Below are 24,997 nucleotides of genomic sequence, written 5' to 3'. Positions count from 1 at the left end.
CACTGGAATACATTATTTTAATATGTTCATATTGTCATGCTAAAAGAAGTTGATAGTTTAAGTAACCCCATCCAAAGACAAAGATGTATAGGTGACTAAAGAACCAGCAGTTTGTTCCACATATTCCATGTGTGTCATAACTGATAACTCATGACTCATTTGTAAGTGAAGAGAACAAGAAAAATGGCTCATGCCAGGCAGTGGTGGTGCACGCCTTTAATCCCAGCACTTGGGAGGCAGAGGCAAGCAAGCAGATTTCGGAGTTTGAGGCCAGCCTGGTCTAAAGAGTGAGTTCCAGGACAGCCAGGGCTACACAGAGAAACCCTGTCTCAACCCCCTCATCCCCCCCTCCCCCAAAAATGGAAGAAAGAAAAGAAAGATGGCTCAATAGGTCAAGTGACTTGCCACAAAACCTGACATGAGTTGGATACTGGGATCCACATAGAGGGAGAAGAGAACTAGCCCCTGACAATTGGAGGTGACTTCTACATATGATCCCTAACACAGCTTTCAGAGTCCTATCATGCAAATACATCAATGTCCCCATTATAAGTTTGCATTGCAAATGACTAAATAATGTTTAGTATGATTAGAAATTTGGCTTGAATTTTCGTTCAAAAAATTATGAGAACTTTCAGCAAAAATTAATGAAAAATGCTTGATGACATACATATGTTTAACCTGACATGAAATTGCCTAATACATACATTTATTGAGTAATAACCAAAACCTAATTAACATAAAAATCTTTATTTTTTTATGAATGAGTTAAATTAAAATAAAAAGAAATTAAAAAATAGGCCAAAATAAAAACTTGCAATGGGAATAACATCGGGCACTTATATCTTATGAGCTGTAGGATAGTAATAAAATAGTTAAAGCTTTATGTGGGGTGAAACAGGCCTGGATTTTAAATCTTGTGGCTTTGAAAAGATATTTAACATGTGCTCTCAGTTCCTTGTTCTGTGGTGTATGGTAATTACTTGGCTAGCACATAAGGTTGCTACAAGCATTATGTAACTTCAACTGTGCAAAATACCACCTCATTTGCTGGCATAGAAGGAGGCTTACATACAGCATAGTTATTACATTGAGGTATGATGAAACTTTTAACTCAGCTATGTAAAAACATGGGGAAGCCTTTCTCCTTGTAAAATCAATCTCAGCTGTAATAATTTCACAGTAATAAGTCATATGCTCCTCTATATTTTCACATATTTCTGATACAGCCACATTTTGACCCTGGAAGAGTACTAAATGGAGCTGAAACATGCCCTATTTGTGTACAGAGAGTGGAGCAGTATCAGAAGGACAAACAGGAAGAAATCAGAAATACAGTCCTACCAGATGCCTTCCTGCCCCAGAAATACTGACTTCACTTATGAGTATCCAAATATGCAAAACCATATGAAGGCATTGCGTTGTATTATCTTCTGACTCAAAAGGTTGCTGTGGTAATACACCAGAAAAAAAAAAAAAACTTGCAACATGGATGTCCCTTAGTATCAGTGTGACTTTAAGGTCATTAGCAAGGCCTGAATCGCTCAAAAATTTTACATTAGCATATTCCCATAAGAGAGCTATGATATTGGCTGGGAGCTAGGAGAGATACTAGTTTCCCTAAATCTGCTTGTGTATGTATGTGTGGGGGGCACATATTCCAAAATTGCAGCAAAATTGTGCAATCACTCCATGTTACTTATTACCGAATTAAGAAAATGAGATACTTTTATTCCAATGATATACATTTAAAATTATGATTTTCCTATCATATTAGCACATGCATTTATTTCTTCTAATTTGGGCATTTTTCTTATGCAGAAAACACATTCCAAAAGTTGGAGAGCTTGAACTTTTGCTTTTATAAGTCAGAGTCACGCAAAGCTTTTCCAGCAATATTTTTTTTATGTTTTTAAGTTTTAGACACATAGTATGGTGCCTTATGCTTGTTACTCCAGCATCTGACATGCTGAGATAGGAGATGGCTATGAGTTTGAGGCCAGCCTGGGATGCTATTGAATTAGGTTTTGGGTTTTTTGTTTTGTTTTGTTTTGTTTTAGTTTTGGTTTTTTTACATTTTTTATTGGATATTTTCTTTATTTATGTTTCAAATGGTATTCCCTTTCCTGGTTTCCTTCTCTTCTGGAAACAACCTATCATATCCTTGCTCTCCCTTCTTCTATGAGGGTGTTCCTCCACTCACTCACCCACTCCCACCTCCCCACCCTTCCTTGATCAAGCCTTCAAAGGACCAAGGACCTCTCCTTCCATTGATGCATGGCAAGACCATCCTCTGGATGAATGTGTACTCAGCTGGAGCCATGTGTACTCCTATGTTGATGGCTTAGTCCCTGGGAGTTTTGGAGGGTCTCGTTGGTTGATATCGTTTTTCTTCCTATGGGGTTGCAAACCCCTTTAACTCCTTCATTCCCTTCTCTAAATCCTCTATTAGGGACCCTGTACGCAGTCCAATGGTTGGGTGCTAGCTAGTTTTATTTTAGTTGCTTTGATAAAACCCTCTCAAACCCTAATGAAGTAATCCCTCAATTCAGTCTTCCTTTTCATTTGTTTCTAGGTTATTCAATCAAATTTATGGCCAAAGCTTAGGGAGATTGTTACTCAGTGAATTTCAGGCCAGCCTGGGCTACAGTACTAAAACCCTGTATTAAAAAGTAACAATAATAATAATAATAATAATAATAATAATAATAATAATGATAGAAATATTAATGCAATTAATGTGTTATTGGAGATTACACAAATCACTCATGAAAATGATGAGAATAATTTATTTGAGAAAGTAGACATGTCATATGATTCTTCTGAGTGTGATTTAGATGCACATACTTTGCTGTTTACATTCTGAATTTACATATGCTTGTGGCATAGGCATGTTTATGCATGTTAAAACTATTTATCCTGTAAACATCCTTTATAATTTCTATCCTGTCAAATTAATTCCATTTCCAATGCTGAGATATTCCTGTGAGCCTCCCATGTCTGAGTGCTCCCGTGTCCAGTACTGAGTACACTGTTGTGTCTTGCTCTTTTCTTCATGGATTTGTGGCCCCTTGTTATGCTATTGGTTTGTTGTTGGTCTTAAACACTGACAGTGGGTGCATTGCTAAGTCCCTTATCTTTAGGTCTCTCCTACATTTAACCACAACTCTCACATCCCATCCAGAGACTGCCCCACCTGGTGATCCATCCCATAAACAACCACCAAAACCAGACACTATTGTGGATGCCAACAAGAGCTAGCTGACAGGAGCCTGATATACCTGTCTCCTGAGAGCCTCTGCCAGTTCCTGGCAAATACAGCAGTGGATGCTCACAACCATCCATTGGACAGAGCACAGGTTCCGCAATGAAGGAGCTAGAGAAAGTACCCAAGGAGCTAAAGGGGTTGGCAGCCCCATAGGAAGAACAACAATATGAACTAACAGGTATCTCCAGAGCTCCCTGAGACTAACCCACCAGTCAAAGAGAACACATGGTGGGACTCATGGCTCTAGCTGCATATGTAGCAGAGGATGGCCTAGACAGTCATCAATGGGAGGAGAGGCCCTTGATCCTGTGAAGGTTCTATGCCCCATTTTAGGGGAATGCCAGGGCCAGGAAGCAGGAGTGAGTGGGTTGGTGAGCAGGGGGACAGGGAAGATGATAGGGTCTTTTTGAGGGAGAGGGGACTAGGAAAAGGGATAACATTTGAAATGTAAATAGAGAAAATAACAAAACAAAAAAAAAAAAAGAAAGAAAAGAAAAAAACATGAGGTTAAAAAAATAAAACCAATTGTCCAAAACTACTATTGAGTTTGTTTTCTGTTTTCTATTTATACTGTTTGGTGTAGTATCTTCCACTAAGTATGGTTTGGATATTGGGTAAGACTTTATTGGAGAAAACTAATTTATCTTTGACAAGTAGGTGTCAACTTGGAGATATCTTCTGCTTATGGATTGGGCTTTGTGTCTGCTTCTCCTGACAGGTCTGGAACCTCATGTGACCTGGACCTGTGCAAGTCCTATGAAGCTGTCGAGTTCATTTCTATGCCGCTTACTCCATAGATCTGCTGCTTAGGAAGAGTTGGGTTTAGTCTGGTGCTGCTCTGAATTCAAATGCTAAATTCTGTACCCCTAGATCTTGTTTCCCCAAGAAAAGTGAGTAGTCATGTACACCAGGATTTGTTGTGCACACTTTGCTCCACAGTTAGTTGGTCAATAAAATGCTAAAGCTTTTTAGATAGGTGGACATTCTGGAAGGCAAAAGGAACTGTGAGAAGAAGAAAAAGGAAGGCCTTTCGTCAGAAGACATGAGGGGAAACAGATGCGACTACAGGCCTTGAAGGTATAGCTAGCCACTTGGCTGGATGCAGCTAGGTTTTCAGGTTAACTTAGATGAGCTCTTTAGAGTGTACCCAGGTATCAAAAGGTCTCTGTGTGGTTATTTGGGGAACTATCTGCTTAATGAATAACTGATTATTTTCCAGTATTAATTACTTATGCTGAATATTAATTTTTTACAAGGAAGTATTTGTAGAAAACTTGTTGATGATTTTTAATTGCATAGATCACTTATTACCCACATATCTTTCTTAAATAATATGTGACATTAACTACTAAATAAAATTAATTAATCTCTATAGCTAGCATAGTCCTAACAGTTTCACCGTAAGTGAAAATAAGGTTTGCTTTAGTAAGTTAGACAAAAAACAAAACGGAGGTCAATCCAGCATCAGAGTTACATATAATATAGGAAATATAGAATCCTATGACACATAGCTTACTTCTTATGGGAAAAGGGTATTTCCACTTATCATGCATCATTGGGGGAATTTTATAAATCTGAAGTTGTTAAGCCTTATCACAATACAACAAAAACAACTCCTTAAATATTTAATTTTTCAATTACTTTGGTTTTTAAAATGAAACTATCTGTAATTGCTTCAAACAACTCACTGTTTTACCCAGAGGTCTTCATTAATAAGTATTATATCTAAATAGAATGATGCTGTGATTATGCATATGCATTCCACAGAGACACTGCAGAGATAAAGATGTTAAAGTATTGGGAAATAAAAAGCCACTGACAGAAAATGTCCATTAAACATACAACATGGCACACATTCAAGACCCATTTGTGGTGTGTCAACATACCATTTCTTTGAGAATATTTTCAAGAAATAGTAAAAAAAAATTCAAAGCTTTCAGGAAATCAGTACAAATCTTGCCTTAAAGCAAAAGCCAAGAGTAAGAAAAGGCTAAAAATCACCACCTTAAAACGGAAGACAGGAATAACGCAAAAATGTAGTGACATCTTCCAGATGGTTGTATTGATGACAAAGTGTTCAGTGACCCTTGGGTTTCTGCCATTTGTATGGAACCTTAAAATTACTGAAAAGAAAAATATGTATATCATCCAGAACACTAGGCTTCTGCTACACTGAATGGTTTCAGCAAATTTTCTTATCTGTAGCAAGAATGAAGAGGTTCTTTTGGAGAAAACCATAATTTAAGGAGTGAACATTAGATATAAGATGGAAGACAGCTTAATAACCCCACAAGTATATTTGAAGTTTACCTTGGTAAGAAATTCTTCTCAGGATTCCTTCTTAAAATAAATCACCTAAGCACTGATCACACATATGTTTTTGTCAAGAGGACAGTTGAGATTCAACAATTAACATGAATAGGAGTTGAAAGTATAGTTTTAGTATGGAACACTTGCCTAGCATGGGAAACACTTTGATTCCAACAACCTAGAAAATGTGGAAAACATATTGAGTGTGGTATTCTGCACCTGCAGCTGCATTTGAAAGAATAATGCAGGAGAATGGAGAATTTGAGACAAACAGCTCAAGCAATAAGGTGGCCTTAAAACCATCCTAGTATATTCAAAGATATGTCTCAATAAACAAGCAAATAAACAAACAAAAAATAAAACAAAGAGCAATGTGGCCAATCACAGTGCAGCTCAATGGCACAACAAGAGCATTGAAAACAGACTATATTTAAGTTGTAGTGGGGAGCCACTTACCTTGATTCTTCTGACTCAGAAAAGTATTGGTGGCATGGAAAATGTGCATGGCAGAAAGCATTCATTCTTTGCTTCCTGCCTGCTTGTTCAACACCTACTGGTTATATGAGAGGCAGCATAATGCATTCCATTGATATTCAATATCTGACCTCCACAGCGGTAGCCCTAAGATCCAGGAGGCTATTTATTGTACATAAATTCATCCTAGAGCTCAGACCCATTCAACTAGAATCTATATTCAACAAGGTTTGGGTGTAGCACTGTACATTAGGTAGATTCCATTGATCTTTCTACTTACTGGATGGTTGGTCTCCAAGAAAATACTGAATATTTCTTTGACTTGCTCTCCTTGTCTGAAAATGGAAAAAGATTAAATGAAATCAGCAACCCTAATATAAAATCCTGAAAGCCAAATCTTCTAAATTCATATTTGTGTGTTATGATGCTTCATAAGGAGAAACTCTCACACTTTGTATTTTCATTGTTGTTCCTAGAGGTCCCTATAGGGACCTAAAACATTATAAGTTATAACTGCTGGTCCCGTTTTTCCACCAGAACCAGAGGGTGGAAAACTCTAGTGCTAAAGACATCACATACTTCAGCTGCAGGATGTAGTGAAATCAAGCTGGAAGCTTCCCTCCTGCTGTAGGTGTTTGATTTGGTTTGCTTTGTTTTGCTTTGTTTTGCTTTGTTTTGCTTTGTTTTGCTTTGCTTTGCTTTGCTTTGCTTTGCTTTGCTTTGCTTTGCTTTGCTTTGCTTTGCTTTGCTTTGCTTTGCTTTGCTTTGCTTTGCTTTGCTTTGCTTTTAGTTCTGGAAAGTCTTATGCAGGCTGCTGGGATAGAAAAATTATCTAAAACCTTACTCAGCTCTGGACTCTTGCATGCTATACTCCTGGCCTGTTAGGCAATAAATGCTCACATATGCCACATTGGTATGACTCATACGAGACAACTTTGCTGTTTGAATTTGATGTGCCCTTCTCAAGATAGAATTCATTCTGATACTGTAAGCCTAGTAAAACTACATGGCAATGTAAGTGGTAACCCTTAGTGGGTAACCCTATCACTCTTGATGCAGTAGATGAAAATGTTGTGCCTATCAAGATGTCTAGGTTCATGTCCATAGAAAAGTGATGCTCTCACCTGTGTTAAGAGAGGTATTTTTCCGCAGTAGGCTATTTCTTTCTGCAGTAGTTGGCACATAGTCTCTATAAAAGACAGTTTTAATGTCAACTTATCATAATGTAAAATCACCTGTGATGTGAGAAGGCCTACCCAATTGAAGACAGCACCTTCTGTTAGCACCCCAAAGAAAAATGATTTGGCAGAAAGAAAATCATCAGTTTGCTTTCTCACATTGGTCCTCCCTCTCCCAGCAAGAGGGAGGACTAACAGTGTTGCTACTGTTTCTGATTTCTTCTCTGGTAGCCTGAGGAGCTTTCATCTTGGAGCCAGGACTGTTTCCTGAGCCAGATTGGGAGTACTGCAGATAATCAGAATTTTAGTCTGAGTAACATGTCAGAGAGCAAACTGCTGAGACAACTAGCTTCAAGGAGCAAGTTACTGCAATGTTCTCAGCTCTCAGATATGATTTTCCTACTACTATTTTAAAACAACTTCATATATACGTGCACGCGCAAGCATGTGTGTGTGTGTGTGTGTGTTTAATAAGTGAGCTTAAAGTAGTAATAGAAGTATATACAAATACACACACATACACACACATTATATATAAATGGAAGGATTGCCACTTGGAGTCACTGCATCCAGATAAAAACATTCATTCTTTTTATATAAGTTGGCTTTTGACAAGATTCATTTATTAACTGATTGATGTCCACATACTTCTGAATACATGATCTTGTGCTGTGGAATGTCCCTCTACATGTCCACAAGCTCATTGAATGCATGCAGACATTGCCTTTGTACTCCTATGATCAACTATGAAAAAGGTAAGTAGGAATAAAGCTGACAAAAGTTTTAAGATCCTCTTTATGACATTTAAACTCTTGTGATTTTGTTTATTTTGGTATTATTTCATGAATTCTAACATGTCTATATTTTATCTAAGAAATAGTTTGAAAAAAAATAATATTTCTAGAATCATCAATCATGATAAAAATGTTATACTCAGAGCTAACTTTAGAAATGACTATATATATGTATATATGTATATATATATTATGTGTATACATATGTATACAAACACATATTTTATATATCATATATATGATATGTATCATATGTATATGACACATATACATGATATATCATTTATTTATGTGATCAATTTACTATAATTTTATAGTTGTTGATCTCAGAATTCTGAAGGCATATTATTGAGCACTATTATTCCAGAAAAATGAAATAATCATGTTTGAATCTTTAACCAGAATTTAAATGCCTATGTTGCCTGTTGTCTGGTCCTTCTAAGCAACAAAAATAACCATCTTCTTCAAAACATAGACTACTTTAGTTTTGACTTCTTTTTTAATTTTGTTTATATCATTGTGATAAAAAAATACTGGGTTAAAATAAGTTTCAGTAGAAAAGTTTCCTTTGCTCACAATGTGACATTGTAGTCCAGTGGGGAAGCTAAGGTGGGAGTGACTTGAAGCAAGTGATAGCCAAACCCACAGTTGAGGAGGCTGGAAAGAATGCACGTGTTTGTTAGCATTCAGACAATTTTCTCCACTTTTATATAAAACAGGAGGGTTCCCTGCTTTGGGGATGGTGCCAGCTATAGTAGATGATTTTGGATGTTAATTAATTTAATCAGGATAGTTAGAGTTCATGGATGAATACTTGCACTTCAATTTTATTTTAAACATAATTCATGTTAAAAGAGACAAAGTTCGTGTTTTTTCTTGTCTTCTGAGTTTCTACATTATTCAGATGTTCTGTGAGGTTGTAGATAAAATAAATACATGTTGCTTTTTGAACATCTGTTTCTCAGGAAACAAACTAAGGAAATGGGAAAAAAAGAAACCTAACCATATCTAAATATTTATACATAGATCTTTCCATCTTATTTTACTGTAAATCTCATCTAAAATCAACTCAGTTATGGAATGTTGTAGAGAAGAGATATTTTCATTTCTCATATAAAATGAATCAAAAATGAGAAGTTATTCTCATATGATTTTTCTTAAGTTCAACTTGCTTAGAAAATGTAAACTAGAAGCCAGAATTGCTTGAAAAATCGATAATTCATTGGGCAACTAAGAAAGCTGGCTTAGCCATTGAAAGAAACTATTAAATTGACTTGAATTCTGTAATAAAACATATTGAAATAAATTTTGCATCCATGCATGTGAAACCATTGATAATGTAGAGGAAAAAAGCATGCTTAAACATTTTTTCTATTCCATTAAAAGGGGTTATTTGGAACAAATATTCATTCAAAATACAATGATAAATTTAAGAATTCTGAAGGTTAGACTTCAAACATTTACATACATGTTGAGTATGAATATGAATAGTTGTTTCAGGAATAAACAAGAGATAAATACTGAATCTGTCAAAAGATGAGTAGAAATATAAATGTGTTTTTATAATAGATGAAATGAGAACAATCTTCAGAGAAATCACCAATAAGCTTTGACCTGGGATAAAAAGAAATGTTTTGTAGTTTATGTATTATTTTTTGTTTTATTTTTTGATTGTTTTGTTTTTGTAGTGTTTCACTGAACACAGATCTGAAATGCTAGGACCACTTAAATATATGTATACATATATAGCTGGATGTGTAAAGGCATTGAACCAGTGATAGTCATTTTTAGCATATGTATATGTATCAAAATTTAGTTTGTATACTTGAAATATATGCCACAAAATTAATTAATAATAAATTTTTGGCAGCTGTCCATTATAGGACACACCTATAGAAAAGACTATATTTATTAGTTACTTCAAAATTATGTACATATATGCAGTGTATTTGACCATAGCCTTCCCTCCTAGTATCCTGTCCTGTCTACTTCTGCCTAATTCCACACCCAATACAGTTCTTCTTCCCAAGAAGCCCTCCTTTACTTGCTATGCTTGGCCACTGCATTAATTGGCATTGCCTGCCAAGGATGTGTGGGCTACCCTAGTAAAGGTAATCTATTACCAGCTACACCACTGAGGAAAATGACTACCTCTCTCTCTCTCAGCAAGGCCAACTGCCTAAAGCTTCTCCCCTATACATGAAAAATTGTTGGTTGGGCCAAAAAGTTTATCTTTATGTCGGTAGAAAACTGAGCTATGAAGGCAAAAAAAAAAAAAAAAGAGGGTACAATGAAATTAGAAATTAGCATTCCACATTTATTATAATTACCTTAGAAGTTAAATTAGCATAAATGCACAAATATCAAGAGATGCCCAATGGAAAGCTATAGAGCAAAACTATTCTGAATTGACGTTCACATTTAAAGTTTGCATTTCCATTTTACTGAAAAAAAGAGCTTTGTCTTTTTTTTTTAATTAGGTATTTTCCTCATTTACATTTCCAATGCTATCCCAAAAGTCCCCCATTCCCCTACCCACCCACTCCCCCTTTTTGGCCCTGGCGTTCCCCTGTACTGGGGCATATAAAGTTTGCAAGTCCAATGGGCCTCTCTTTCCAGTGATGGCCCACTAGGCCATCCTTTGATACATATGCAGCTAGAGTCAAGAGCTCCAGGGTACTGGTTAATTCATATTGTTTTTCCACCTATAGGGTTGCAGTTCCCTTTAGTTCCTTAGGCTTTCTCTAGCTCCTCCTTTGGGGGCCCTGTGATCCATTCAATAGCTGACTGTGAGCATCCACTTCTGTGTTTGCTAGGCCCCTGCATAGTCTCACAAGAGACAGCTATATCTGGGTCCTTTCAGAAAATCTTGCTAGTGTATGCAATGGTGTCAGCGTTTGGAAGCAGATTATGGGATGGATCCCTGGATATGGCAATTACTAGATGGTCCATCCTTTCATCACAGCTCCAAATTTTGTCTCTGTAACTCCTTCCAAGGGTGTTTTGTTCCCAATTCTAAGAAGGGGCAAAGTGACCACACTTTGGTTGTCGTTCTTCTTGAGTTTCATGCGTTTAGCAAATTGTATTTTATATCATGGGTATCCTAAGTTTCTCGGCTAATATCCACTTATCAGTGAGTACATATTGTGTGAGTTCCTTTGTGATTGGGTTACCTCACTCAGGATGATGCCCTCCAGGTCCATCCATTTGCCTAGGAATTTCATAAATTCATTCTTTTTAATAGCTGAGTGGTACTCCATTGTGTAAATGTACCACATTTTCTGTATCCATTCCTCTGTTGAGGGGCATCTGGGTTCTTTCCAGCTTTTGGCTATTATCAATAAGGCTGCTATGAACATAGTGGAGCATGTCTCCTTCTTACCGGTTGGGACATCTTCTGGATATATGCCGAGGAGAGGTGTTGCTGGATCCTCCTGTAGTACTATGTCCAATTTTCTGAGGAACCGCCAGACTGATTTCCAGAGTGGTTGTACAAGCTTGCAATCCCACCAACAATGGAGGAGTGTTCCTCTCTCTCCACATCCTCGCCAGCATCTGCTGTCACCTGAATTTTTGATCTTAGCCATTCTGACTGTTGTGAGGTGGAATCTCAGGGTTGTTTGGATTTGCATTTCCCTGATGATTAAGGATGTTGAACATTTTTTCAGGTGTTTCTCTGCCATTCGGTATTCCTCAGGTGAGAATTCTTTATTCAGTTCTGAGCCCCATTTTTTAATGGGGTTATTTGACTTTCTGGAGTCCACCTTCTTGAGTTATTTATATATATTGGATATTAGTCCCTTATCTGATTTGGGATAGGTAAAGATCATTTCCCAATCTGTTGGTGGTCTTTTTGTCTTATTGACTGTGTCTTTTGCCTTGCAGAAGCTTTGCAATTTTATGAGGTCCCATTTATCGATTCTTGATCTTACAGCACAAGCCATTGTGGTTCTATTCGGGATTTTTTCCCCTGTACCCATATCTTCCAGGCTTTTCCCTACTTTCTCCTCTATAAGTTTCAGTGTCTCTGGTTTTATGTAGAGTTCCTTAATCCACCTAGATTTGACCTTAGTACAAGGGGATAGAAATGGATCAATTTGCAATCTTCTACATGATAACAGCAAGCTGTGCCAGCACCATTTGTTGAAAATGCTGCCTTTTTTCCACTGGATGGCTTTAGCTCCCTTGTCAAAGATCAAGTGACCATAGGTGTGTGGGTTCATCTCTGGGACTCCATTTCTGTTCCATTGGTCTACTTGTCTGTCACTATACCAGTACCATGCAGTTTTTTTTTATCACAATTGCTCTGTAGTACAGCTTTAGGCCAGGCATGGTGATTCCACCAGAGGTTCTTTTATCCTTGAGAAGAGTTTTTGCTATCCTAGGTTTTTTGTTATTCCAGATGAATCTGCCGATTGCCCTTTCTAATTTGTTGAAGAATTGAGTTGGAATTTTGATGGGGATTGCCTTGAAACTGTAGATTGCTTTTGGCAAGATAGCCATTCTTATTATATTGATGCTGCCAATCCATGAGCATGGGAGATTTTTCCATCATCTGAGATCTTTAATTTCTTTCTTCAGAGACATGAAGTTCTTATCATACAGATCTTTCACTTCCTTAGTTAGATTCTCACCAAGGTATTTTATATTATTTGTGATATTGAGAAGGGTGTTGTTTCCCTAATTTCTTTCTCGGTCTATTTATTCTTTGTGTAGAGAAATGCCATTGACTTGTTTGAGTTAATTTTATATCCAGCTACTTCATTGAAGCTGTTTATCAAGTTTAGGACTTCTCTGGTGGAATTTTTAAGGTCACTTATATATACTATCATATCATCTGCAAAAAGTGATACTTTGACTTCTTCCTTTCCAATTTGTATCCCCTTGATCTCATTTTGTTGTCTAATTGCTCTGACTGGGACTTCAAATACTTTGTTGAATAGGTATGGAGAAAGTGGGCAGCCTTGTCTAGTCCCTGACTTTAGTGAGATTGCTTCCAGCTTCTCACCATTTACTTTGATGTTGGCTACTGGTTTTCTGTAGATTGCTTTTATCATGTTTAGGTATGGGCCTTGAATTCCTGATCTTTCCAAGACTTTTATCATGAATGGGTGTTAGATTTTTTCAAATGCTTTCTCCACATCTAACAAGATGATCATGTGGTTTTTGTCTTTGAGTTTGTTTATATAGTGGATTACATTGATGGATTTCTGTATATTAAAACATCCCTGCGTCCCTGGAATGAATCCTACTCGGTCAGGATGGATGATTGTTTTGATGTGTTCTTGGATTCGGTTAGCAAGAATTTTATGAGTACTTTTGCATCAATATTCATTAGGGAAATTGATCTGAAGTTCTCTATCTTTGTTGGAACTTTCTGTCGTTTAGGTATCAGAGTAATTGTAGCTTCATAGAATGAGTTGGGTAGAGTACCTTCTACTTCTATTTTGTGGAATAGTTTGAGAAGAACTGGAATTACATCTTCTTTGAAGGACTGATTGAACTCTGCACTAAACCCATCTGTTCCTGAGCTTTTTTTGGTTGGGAGACTATTAATGACTGCTTCTATTTCTTTGGGGGATATAGGGCTGTTTAGATCATTAACCTGATCCTGATTCAACTTTGGTACCTGGTATCTGTCTAGAAATTTCTCCATTTCATCCATGTTCTCCAGTTTTGTTGAGTATAGTCTTTTGTAGAAGGATCTGATGGTGTGTTTTGGATTTCTTCAGGATCTGTTGTTATGTCTCCCTTTTCTTTTCTGATTTTGTTAATTAGAATGCTTTCACTGTGCCCTCTAGTGAGTCTGGCTAAGGGTTTGTCTATCTTGTTGTTTTTCTCAAAGAACCAACTCCTCATTTGGTTGATTCTTTGAATAGTTCTTCTAGTTTCCACTTGGTTGATTTCACCCCTGAGTTTGATTATTTCCTGCCCTCTACTCCTCTTGGGTGAATTTGCTTCCTTTTGTTGTAGAGCTTTTAGGTGTGTTGTCAAGCTGCTAATGTGTGCTCTCTCTAGTGTCTTTTTGGAGGCACTCAGAGCTATGAGTTTTCCTCTTAGAAATGCTTTCATTGTGTCCCATAAGTTTGTGTATGTTGTGGCTTCATTTTCATTGAACTCTAAAAAGTCCTTAATTTCTTTCTTTATTCCTTCCTTGACCCAGGTATCATTGAGAAGAGTGTTGTTCAGTTTCCATGTGAATGTTGGCTTTCTATTATTTATGTTGTTATTGAAGATCAGCCTTTTTCCATGGTGGTCTGATAGGATGCATGGGGCAATTTCAATATTTTTGTATCTGTTGAGGCTTGTTTTGTGACCAATTATGTGGTCAATTTTGGAGAAGGTACCATGAGGTGCTGAGAAGATGGTATATCCTTTTGTTTTAGGATAAAATGTTCTAAAGATATCTGTCAGATACATTTGTTTCAAAACTTCTGTTAGTTTAACTGTGTCCCTGTTTAGTTTCTGTTTCCATGATCTGTCCTGTGTTAAAGTGGTGTGTTGAAGTCTCTCACTATTTTTGTGTGAGGTGCAATATGTCCTTTAACCTTATTAAAGTTTCTTTAATTAATGTCTTAATATGGTGAATATGTTCATAAATAAATGGATAAAAATAAAGATCTGTTCATCAAGTATCAGCACATATATTCCAATTAACTTCAAATCATGAAAACAATTCTAGACTTATGTTGATTTCTTTTTAAAATCTATGTCTGAGTTGAAACAATTGTAGATATAAGATTCAAATTTTTATATATTTGTAGGACAAGATGTTAAATTTCAATTGGTTGTATATTATTTATATAGAAATTTCTAAGTAGGAAATGAAGAGTTACATGAAATTACTAATATTGTTTTCTATTTTAGTTATTTTTAAGTCCAAATTAAGTGAGCAAATAATTGATTAGATCTAATGAGAAGATTAAGTTTGATTCCTCAATATCAGCTGTCAATGATGTCTAATAAAATTTAAGGTAATATTAAATATTGAGTAAAAGCCATAAACTCTACTCACAAGCAGGATTTATCATTTCTTTGAAGGCATTAAGGGATCAAATTGTGCCAGGAAATGTTCTTGAACCCAAAAGACAAGCAAGGAGCAATTGTGTTAGGGACTCTTTATTCAAGTTCAAACTTGGGCTCCCTGCCAACCCTGAAACAGCAGGAAGATGGAGCCCTGAACCTAGTTTTGGGCAAGCATTTATAGAGGCAAGAAAGGAGTCTCTAGCTGGGTACACATCTGATTATGGGGCCACTATGGCCTTTAACATAGTTGGCTGGTGTTGGGAGCCAAACCATAAACTTAACTTCTGCTTTCCTCCCTACTGGCGTTTGTTTGGCTTATTACTTCAGGGGTGCAGATCTGTTGGTGGAATAACCTGGAAACTTGTTAAACACAGGTCTTGTTGGGAGTAACCTGGAACCTGGTGCTAGGTGCCAGCCTGTTAGTTTACTTGAGTTTAAATTTAGGTTGGGTTGTCTAAGATAGAGTCTAAACCCCCAAAAATTAGTCTCTCAAAAGAAGTACAGGGTGAATGTCTGTAGGGTAAGGACCTCAGGTAGAGGGCACAGCATGTTTGCAAGAGCTAGGGAAGAGATCTTCCTGCTGCAGAAGAAGAGCTGAGGTGGGGGGAGCAAAGAGAGGCCAGAGGAATTGATGAAGCTGCTTCAAGATGCAGGACCAAAGACTTTGGCTTGTACCATGAGTCATATGGATGTCATGTGTTTCTTGGGATTCGTTACTTAGGCCTACCTGTACCCTGGGGTAGAAAGGACCTCAGAGAATCCTAGTGCAACAGAGAGCACCCCAGCTATTTAAAGTATGAATTCAGCTAGCTCCACGGTGGCAGTTCTGGGAGTTAAGATCTCACCTTCAGACTACAGATATGCTTTAAAGATGATGTGGAAAGAAGTGAGTGATAGACTGTCTGAGTTTGGGTTCATCATCTTTAAAACAATAACTTTAAAATTGCAAGCCTACTCACTTTAGGTCCTTGTTTGTTGACATTGATTTTTATAAGTAATAACTACCTTTTACAGCTTTCCTGCTAAAATGAAACGACTGTTATGATTCAATAACTGGAAAAAAAAGCAATAATTCAGTTCATGCAGGAGCTACCTCCCAGATGAAAAATGGAAACCTAAGAATGACAGGGTAACAGCAATAAGCACACGAGGAGTGGACAACCAAAGCAAAACCACTTCATACTACGGTTAGTTTAACACTAATTCACTTGCATTAAGATGACAAATTTTCTATAAGTCCTCTTTATTTAAGACAATCTGCTTAATTTTCCTGTGTATTCTACTTTAGCCTTCCTCTAGGATTTCTCCATATGCCTTCTGGGAAAGATACAAAGATATTTATTACTTGAATTTCTTTACTTAATGAGTTTTCTAATTTTTATAGCTTATATGTACTTTACCTGTCAGACAAATCCTGATTTTAAATCCCTCCTTCATAATTGTCTTTCACAAAGTAGCCCAGAGAGCAATGTGTATTTATTAAACTACTTGAAATATCACTTTCTACCACTTATTATGATGTGATATCTTTGGAAGTTACATACTAATTTGTACGCATTATTTCCTAATGGATCATAATTAGGCTGCAATACACCAAAAGAACCCTCCCTATACATTTGATTTGTAGCATTAAGTATCTACATTTGTATTTTTTTTTATCTCTTAAGATGAAAGATTGAGAAACCTTAATAAATCAGAATATTAGGGCAAACATATCTGTCTGGTCTGCTACCCAACACACTGTGTTGATTCAGCTACTCTGTCTGCTTCAGAGAACATCTCAAAGTACATGGCAGTGGTTTGTGTCTGAAATGCCTCATTAGGTACTCACAAGACTTTCATCTTCCCTTACATTCCTAGGACTCATCAAATCTCTTAATTGTGTGCTTATTTCCTGGATTTGCCAACTCCTCAGTTATTGAGCATTTTATGCCACACGCTAACAAAAAGTAATGGGTAAAAGATAAAAGACACATGTGCAGCTTTAAAAAAAGACAATAAATTGCATACAGGAAAGGCTGTCATATAGAGGCATTTTTCCTATCTTACTTCTGACATAAGTACCTTGCTGTTAGCTGCTTCTTGTGTTTGCTTCTGCTCAATGCTTGATTACAAAGAGACCTGTGAGCCAAAAGGAAACCCATTCTCTTTAAAATATAACCAAAGTTGAAATCATGTGGCTATATATTTTTTTTTCAAATTCCACAAAAGGCAAATAACATTTACAGTTGTCAATAATCAGCATATGTGGGGGAAAGTACAGCAAATGGAAAGACAAAAGCAATAAAGCAGAAACAGGGTGGAAGAAAATGAAGATAGAAACAGGAAAATAACTCACCAAAAGCCAAGAGATGAGTGAGCTGAAAGGAGTGTATGTCACTACATTTCATAGCATGGACCATTAAGAATCACAAGATACACTATGTGCATCTCAAAGAAGGAATTCCGGGATGTGGTACAGGCAAACTGAAACTAGCTCACAAGGTGACTTATGATTATTTTTTTAATCATTATGGAATAATTTGAGCTTGTGATACATAAAGGGAGGACTTTTTGCTTTTCTGTAGTATATATGTAAATATTTCTGTATATTTACATAGTTGTGGGCACACATACATGTAGGTGATGTTTGTATGTATATGGAGAAAACACATTGATGCTTAGGTAACTTTTTTCTTCTCCCCACCTTATCTATTGATGCAGGATCTTTTGTTAAAACCTAGATTTTTGTCATTTCAGCTAATCAGCATAACCAAGTCTTCCCTTGTTTGCACTTCTGAGCCACTGTCCTAGCAGGTTTTTATGTGGGTGTTGGTGGTCTTCAGGGCCTCATATTGTGCAGCAATTGCATTATATACTGAGTAATCTCTCCAGCCCTGATCTTGTGTTTTACACTACATAGAATTACTCTTTGAAAGCTTACATTTTAAATCACCCAAATCAATACATGGTTTTTCCTTCTTGAGTTTGATTGCAATTGGCATTTACACATTCTAGAGTCAACATGCTGCTCTGAGGGTACTGCTTTAGAAGAGAAAACTACATTTTATTCTCTAGGAATTGGCTCACTCTACTCTCATTTCATCTAAATGGTTGGTTAAGCCCAAACATGTACTGACTACATTTTATCTACCTCTCTAATCTCATGAAAAGTGTTTCCTACCACATGGGATGATGCTGTGCAGAACTACAGTGTGTGTCTGTGTGTGTGTCCGTGTGTGTAGTTTTCTTTCCATTACAGACTGTATCAACAGTATTTAAAAGTGTTCAATGCTTCCATGATAGTATAGAAAACTCAAATTGCCTTGATTTAAAATGTCATCCAGGAGAAAAAGTCAGAATTTATAGCCTGTGAGACCCGTGCACATCCAGCTAATCACAGTCGGTACTTTCGAGGTCAGCATTCATAGTTGAGTCTGAATCAATATTAATATTGCTTCCCAGCACTTAGTATATGAAAAATGTTTTCCATCAAAGGAGGCGTTTCTTTGCCATTTATTAAAGAGTAGTTAGTTGTTTGCTCTTTCCTTGGATGTTATAGATGGTGCAGAAATGGTTCCGCTTATAGTTTGTGGTTTAGGAATAAGTTCTTTTAAAAAAAGATATTTTAACTTTAATGATTGTGAAATCTCTGGTAAGATCGTTTTCATTTACTCCAGTCTGTGTCTTCCATAGAAGTATAAGGTGGTTGAAATATACTAGTATTCTGGTCAATGTGAGGATCTCATTAAGTCCAATGGAGTCTGCATTGATAAATATTACAGAAATCCAGTTAAGATGACCTCTATTGTTCCTTGAGTTAAGGACTGGTGCAGTTCTGAGTCATTCTCCATTATGAAACCAGGCAGGGTCCATGGGGCATCATGTCCAATCTAGTTTAGAGATACCGCCTCCTTCTGAGTTTGCATGATGACTCCAGACGGAATTGTTACCATGGGTGCCGAAGCAGTAGGATAATTACTTCAGTAAGCAGTTACACTACTTTGCACTGACTTTTCCGTACATCACCATCACCAATCACGTTTATTCAACACTATTTATTCTCTTTCAGCACTATTTCATGAGTAAAGAATTCAGAGAAAAGGGAAAATATCCGACAATTCTTTTTTGTCAGTTTAAACCTCAGACCATTTGAAATAATTAATATTGTTCAGTACATTAAATTTACAAGTATAACTTAGAAACAAATCCACATTTTTTTTTCATTTTTATTTACATTCCAAACCTGCCCTCTTCTGGTCCCCCTCACAGAGTCTCTCCTCCTTCCCCTCCTCCCTTCTCTTCTGAGAGGTGAAGTCTTCTTGTCTCTCCTCCACCACAACCTGGAGCATTAAATCTCTGCAGGATTTGGTGCATCTTCTCCCACTGAGACTAGGAAATGCAACCTTGCCAGGAAATAGACACCACAGCAAGCTACAGCTTTAGGATTCTCAGCTGCAAGTCTGCTACATATGTGCCAGGGTCTTGGTCCAGCCTGTGCATGCTCTTTTGTTAGTAGCTCACTCTCTGAAAGCTCCAAGAGAGAAACTGATTAGTTCACTCTGTTCCTCTACTTCCTGTGGATGTGGAGTTCCTATTCCCTTCTGAGCCCACAATCCTTTCTTCTATTCTTCCATAAGAGTCCCCAAGCTCCATCCACTGTTTGTGGGTCTCTGCATCAGTCTGAGTCAGTTGGTGAGTGAAGCATCTCTGTGAACAGCATGTTGCTGACTGCAATCATAACAGAGTATCATTAATAGTGTCAGGGGTCAGGGCTTGCACATGGGATTGTTCTCAAATTGGGCCAATTACTGGTTGACCATTCCCTCAGTCTCTGCACATCTTGTAGGCAGGACAAAGTTTGCAGGTGGCTTGGATTCCTTACCTCTCCCCTGGGGGTCCTGCCTAGCTACAAGAAGTGAGGTGTTCAGGGTCCATGTCCTCACTGTTTGGCATCTTGGCTAAGGTCACCCGCATTGATTTGTGGAAGCCTCCCTCATCCCAGGTCTCTATGACTTCCTAGAAATCTCCCAACCTTCAGACCCCATCCCTGCTCTCAGAAGCTGCGAATTTCCATTCATTCTCCTGCCCCTCTGGGCTTCTCGGACAAACCTATATTTCTTATTCTTCACTATATTGTACAGTGAAGGTGGGGCAGATATTCTAGTTTGAGCTTGCTAGAGATTAGGAAATTAGAAATTAGTTCCATATCATTTATGCTGCCAAGAATTTTCCCAACTGCCCTTGAGTTTCCTCCACTGAAACAACATGCATGCTTATCGTTTATTCTGAGTCCTTATTAATTTGTAAGGGATGTTACCTCATGCCCTCATTTGCTCTCAGTCAAACTTTTCTTCTCAGAGAAAGTGAAAAACAAACAAACAAACAAAACCTAAAGATCTTTGAGTTTTGCTTGGAGCTATGGTTTTTAGCATATTTTGGGGTCTCAGAACTTAAAGTTTAGCCTCATCCTTTCCTTACATCATTTTCTAGCACTTTAAGAACAATCCACTCTTGTTCAGAGTAAAACTACTTTTATTAGTTTCTTTGTTTGTTTACAGAAGGTCTTATTATGAAGCCTAGGTGAGCTGTAACTCAAATTCTTACTCCCTGAGTCTTTGGAATGAAGGAATTAGAGGTGAATATTAATATGCCTGGAAAAGACATTGTCTTTTTGATCAATTTATTAAAGCAACACTTCCAATTTATGCAAAGTGATTTTAGCTGAACTTCAAGATATGTCCCTCTACCCTCACACCAGAAATTGAATTCTCAATGCTAATGCAAATCATTTGCGCAATACAACTGAGAATTATCCTAGATATGGTTTTCAGCATATATTTTCTTTCAGGGTGTTTGTATAATGCAAGCACAGAAACAAACTGAGTATGTCTATTTAATAGAGTCTCTGACTGCTCTGTCTTTCTATTACGGGAGACGAGAGCTGTCAGGGAGCAGACACTGAAAGGAAGCATGCTGTTCTCTGCTCAGTGATGTAGGAAAAATCTTGGACAGAGGGGCCGGCATCAGACAACAGCACAGCTAGCATGGAGTCGGAAGACAATTAATTTCTCAGATGCTAATTCCAAGTCCCAAAGAAGAAAGAAAGAAAACAATAGAACTCCAGGCATGTTGTAAACATCAGAGAGATGGTAGACAATCAAAAAACGACAGACATAAAAACCAGAAACAAATTTTCAGTTCCCCTCATGCTCCATCTGACTGCAAATGGCATTGCATTGTAATCTGCTTTCTATTAATTAATTAATTAATTTATATATTTTGATAAGGGAAGGAAAGTTTGATATTTCTAGCCAAATCAATCATTCATCTTCTTTACCCAGTATCCTACTTGGATCAAATTTCTATGTCAGGAAGGAAGATTGTCCTTACAAGTTAAATCAGTGATTAGTTAAATTATCCCAATTCAACATTAATTTTCAAAAGCAAAATAAATGACAAAGTCCCCTAACACATGTTTTTTGAAGAAAATGTCTCAGGATAAATGAACTTCTCAGGCTACATTTATAACAGGAGTTACTACACAAGTGCTTTCAATTTCCAGGTGCCTTTCCCTCTGCATCCTGTTATCATCATAGAAACATGGAGGAGGGGATGGGATAGGAGCTTGCAGAGGGGAACCTGGAAAGGGGATAACATCTGAAATTTAAATAAATATATTAGCTTTTGCAAAATGTAACCATTTTTGTGCTTTTTCAAAAAGATTTATTTTACTTTTAGTGACAGTGTGTACGTGTTAAAGTGGATATATACAGGGGACTATGGAAGCAAAAGAGGGTGTTGGAATCCCTTGGAACAGGAGTTACAAGAGGTTGTAAACTAGCCTGCCTGGGTTCTGGAACTCAAGTCCTCTGGAAAAGCAGCAAGTATTTTTAACCACTGAGAATTCTTTCCAGATCTACCATTTTGCTTTATTGTGAAGCAATAAGCAACTATGCCTACATTCTATTATAAAAGTAACTTCCCCTCCTCTCAAAAACCCAAGTATGTCTACATTCTATTATAAAAGTAACATCAAAAAAAAAATCAAACAAACCAGGTGTGTGAATCAATGAATTCTCCACTACTGTTGTCCTGTTTAAATGCCACCATAACATCAGATAGGAAGAGAGAGAGAGAGAGAGAGAGAGAGAGAGAGAGAGAGAGAGGAGAGGAGAGGAGAGGAGAGGAGAGGAGAGGAGAGGAGAGGAGAGGAGAGGAGAGGAGAGGAGAGGAGAGGAGAGGAGAGGAGAGGAGAGGAGAGGAGAGGAGAGGAGAGGGGAGAGGGGAGAGGGGGGGAGAGGGGAGAGGGGAGAGGGGAGGGGAGGGGAGAGGAGGGGAGGAGAGCTTTGAATGAGAATTATAATTGCCATCTCCAGAAATCATAACCTAGATGTCTCTGTGTCCCATCAGAAGAGAATGGTAATCTATAAAGAAACTTTTGGAGGGGGAAGATAAATGTACATTCTACCCAATGGTCTACTCACTGAAGGCAGACAGGAAAGGCTTTTTGGCAAACACACAGATATCAAATTTACATAGCCCATATTGATGAATGTTCCTTCTTTTCCTTTCTTCTAACTCTTACTAATGTTCTCTGTAAAAAACATGTGGTGATGGCTGGGGACTTAGCTCAGTGGTAGAGCACTTGGCTAGCAAGCTCAAGGCCCTGGGTTCGGTCCTCAGCTCTGGAAAAAAAAAAATATGTGGTGACATCTCAGATGCAAGCTGTTCTGTACATAAATCTTATAAGGACAGCAACAGAGGAACCACAGAAGGAAAAATTCATAGTCATTCTTTCTGGTCATTACAGGATTACAAATGATCATATTCTTAGTATTTTGGAGTCTCTTCTCTTCAGTTGCAATAACCATTTCAAATACTAGGTGATTCAAACCAGAAGCCAATCAGTTCATTCTGAAAGCCACAAGAAAGCATGCCATTTTGACCTTAATCTAGCCAACTACTTTTTAAAAAATAGTTTACACAGTTAATCTGTGCATAATTTTATAATATAGAAACTGACTCACTAAAGTTGTTAACTACACAGTAACCATTATCAATGTCCCTTTTACTAGTGAAGTCAAAATGGCTGTGGTTTGTATATTTCAGGGTAAGTATGTCAGTGGCTAAGGCATTACTATGCCACAAATTTCAAAATTTCAAATTAATTCATTGTGTAGTGTGCTTAAATCAACATAATCTGTTGTTGGGCATTGGACTATACACAGACAGTCTGGTCTCTAGTTGAGCTGAGGTCGGAACCCTGGAGTGGTGATAATTCACCTACATGGCACAGTAGGTGTTCCCTCATGCTCCTGGAACTCTGGCTCCTGTTGAAGTTACCACCCCCACAGCCCCACAGAAGAAGTTTGGTTAGTAGTCACATAAATGATGTCCGAAGCTTCTGACCTTCAGGCTAGACTCCTCCCGAGTTACCTAGCAACTGTAAAGATAACAGCACACCATAAGAGGGGCTGCTTGGCCCCACCTTACTCTCTTACTTCTTACTCCCCTTACTCTCCTCTCCTCTTCTCCTCTTACTCTCTTACTCTCTCTCCCTTTTACTCTAGCCTTTCTCTCTCTCTCTCTTCCCACCTTTTCTCTTTCCCCCTGCCATTCTACAATAAAGCTCTAAAACCATAGACTGTCTCTGTTCATCAAGACCTGCTGCTCTTGGACAATGGGATAGGCTTTCCTCTAATGAGCCGTTTCTTTTCTTTTCCTTTCTTTTCCTTTTTTTTCTTTTTTTTTTAAATTTCTTCTAAATTTTAATTATTTATCTATGTATTTATTCACATGTCTTCCTTTTATTTACAGGATCGGATTAACTTCAGTATTTTCCCACTTTTTTATTAGATATTTTTTTCATTTACATTTCAAATGCTATCCCAAAAGTCCCCTATACCCTCCCTCCGCCCTGCTCTCCTACCTACTCACTCCCAATTCTTGGCCCTAGCATTCCCCTGTACTGGGACATACAAAGTTTGCTAGACCAAGGGCCCTTTCTTCTCAATAATGGCTGACTAGGCCATCTTCTGCTACATATGCAGCTACAGATACAAGCTCTGGGGGCAATGGTTAGTTCATGTTGTTGTTCCACCTATAGGGTTGCAGATCCCTTCAGCTCCTTGGGACCTTTCTCTAGCTCCTCCATTGGGGGCCCTGTGTTCCATCCTATAGATGACTGTGAGCATCCACTTCTGTATTTGCCAGGCACTGGCAAAGCCTCACATGAGACAGCTACATCAGGGTCCCTTCAGCAAAATCTTGCTGGTGTATGCAATAGTGTCTGCATTTGGTGGCTGATTATGTGATGGACCCCTAGGTGGGGTAGTCTCTGGATGGTCCATCCTTTCATCTTACCTCTCCTGGGCATATACCCAGAAGATGTTTCAACTGGTAATAAGGACACATGTTTCACTATGTTCATAGCAGCCCTATTTATAATAGCCAGAAGCTGGAAAGAACCCAGATGTCCCTCAACAGAGGAATGGATACAGAAAATGTGGCACATTTACACAATGGAGTACTACTCAGTTATTAAAAACAATGAATTTATTAAATTCTTGGGCAAATGGACATATCTGGAGGATATCATCCTGAGTGAGGTAACCCAATCACAAAAGAAGTCACTTGATATGCACTCACTAATAAGTGGATATTAGCCCAGAAACCTAGAATACCCAAGATACAACTTCCAAAACAAGAAAATCAAGAAGGAAGACCAACATGTGGATACTACATTCTTCCCTAGAATAGGGAATAAAATATTAATGAGCCATTTCTAATCTCAGGATGGAAGGCCTTCCTGTGTTATAGTCAAGGTCCACTGTGCTTACTCTCACCTGCATGGGAGCCTCTCTCCCTCAGCCCTCTCTCCTATAACCCAGAGGCTATAGAGTGTTGCCCCGGGGTCCCTGGTCGGGGGCTGCCCCTTGTCCACGCCCCTGTCGAGTGGGGTCAGT

At 37.8% G+C, this 24,997-nt stretch overlaps 1 long non-coding RNA gene across 2 annotated transcripts in view; it reads right to left on the bottom strand.

Annotated features, from left to right (window-relative positions):
• Window positions 1-24,997, bottom strand: part of LOC110304996 (uncharacterized) — a 141,724-nt gene that overhangs the window by 104,945 nt on the left and 11,782 nt on the right. For both annotated transcript variants that reach the window (XR_015046661.1, XR_002379124.2), the window contains exons 3-4: window positions 7,177-7,241; window positions 6,333-6,387 (exon numbers count right to left, since the gene is read on the bottom strand). This is a non-coding gene — a long non-coding RNA (uncharacterized LOC110304996). The remainder of the gene's footprint in view (window positions 1-6,332; window positions 6,388-7,176; window positions 7,242-24,997) is intronic.

The sequence above is a fragment of the Mus caroli genome, unplaced genomic scaffold, assembly GCF_978045245.1.
Source record: "Mus caroli unplaced genomic scaffold, Mus_caroli_1 scaffold_1, whole genome shotgun sequence".
Lineage (NCBI taxonomy): Eukaryota > Metazoa > Chordata > Mammalia > Rodentia > Muridae > Mus > Mus caroli.
Note: the sequence above shows the minus strand (reverse complement) of the source record. Positions and strands in the feature narration are given on the sequence as shown.